Source organism: Gracilinanus agilis, chromosome 2 (genome assembly GCF_016433145.1).
Source record: "Gracilinanus agilis isolate LMUSP501 chromosome 2, AgileGrace, whole genome shotgun sequence".
Classification (NCBI taxonomy): Eukaryota; Metazoa; Chordata; class Mammalia; order Didelphimorphia; family Didelphidae; genus Gracilinanus; species Gracilinanus agilis.
Window position 1 is genome coordinate 62,330,295 of NC_058131.1, and position 1,225 is coordinate 62,331,519.

Here is a 1,225-nt window from a genome sequence, read left to right on the forward strand (position 1 = left end):
ACACCCCCCGGCGGCGGCGGCTGGTGCCGGGGCTGCAGCCAGCGCCAACCGGAGCGGCCCCATCGTGACACCTAGAGGCGGCCCGCGAAACCTCCCTGCAAACCCCGCGTTTCCCCCCTTACCTCCGCGCCGCGCCGCGCCACACCCCCCCGCGGCGCCCGCTCCTTCGCCTGCCCGGCCCGCTCCGGCCGTCCCGGCCGCCGTCCGGCCTGCTCCGGCCTCCCAGCCGCCAGCCGCCGCCGCCGCCGCTCGGAAACAGGCAGCTCCGCGCACGGTTTAATCGCTCCACAGCCTCGGACACAAAATGGCGGCGGCGCGGCGCAGTGCGCCTGCGTCGGGGCTGCCGGTACTGCTGGAGCTGATAAGGGAAGCTGGGAGGGGAGGGGGTAAAGAGAGAAGAGCAGTCCGAGCGGCGGAGGCAGAAGGAGGGAGGGTGTCGGGGAGGGGAAGGGAGGAGGGGGGAGTAAAGGTGAGAAGAGGGAGGAGTTGCGCAGGGTATCATGGGAGGCGACTTTAGGGCGCCAAGTTTCAAATACCGGCGCGATGGCGTCATGGGGCACGCCGCGCGTCACGCGCCCGCTGAGCCCTGGGCCTCAGACCCCAGCGTGGTGCGCGGGTTTCCGCGAGCGTAGAGTCATCCGGGTCATCGCGTCCGGCCCTCTTCGGCTCTTTCCCCGCCCTACGGTGGGGCGGGGCGGACCTGGAGCCTAGGCAGGGGGCTTTAGGTCCCGATTGTCCCTGGAGAGGACCCAGCGCGGGAGAGAGTTACGCGGTTGACCCACTGGTGTCTCCTGCTTTCCTCTCTCGCTTTCCTCTCCCGGGGCTCCCCGGGTCGTTCTAAGGCCCCCTCCCCCACCCCGTTCTACAGGTGAGTAACCACATCCCCTGCGGAGTGAGCCCCCACCCCCTCTCTGTTTTAGGATCTGACTCAGCGGGTTACGCATACCTAGCTGCTAACTTCTCGACTCTCTGTTCCCCCCGGGGCCTTATCAGACTGCAACCCTTTCACAGATTGCCCATCCCAATCTTTCTAGTGCTCTCCTTCTCTGGGAGCCAGCACCCCTGGCGGTCCCTTCATCTCCCACCTCCATATATTTGCCCTGACCGGGTTCCCCCTGTTCCTGGAAAGCTGTGCTTCCTGGTTTCCTTCAAGACTACTGAGATCCCACATTCTTCAAGAAGCTTTTCCCTGGCCCTGGATTACTGTTGCCTCCTTTCTGAGATG

At 66.0% G+C, this 1,225-nt stretch overlaps 1 protein-coding gene across 3 annotated transcripts in view; it reads right to left on the bottom strand.

Annotated features, from left to right (window-relative positions):
- CTCF (CCCTC-binding factor) overlaps nt 1-309 on the bottom strand; it is a 53,323-nt gene extending 53,014 nt beyond the window's left edge. For all 3 annotated transcript variants that reach the window (XM_044663219.1, XM_044663217.1, XM_044663218.1), the window contains exon 1: nt 123-309. The gene's annotated coding sequence lies outside the window, so the exon portion shown is untranslated. The remainder of the gene's footprint in view (nt 1-122) is intronic.
- Between the last annotated feature and the right edge of the window lie 916 nt (nt 310-1,225).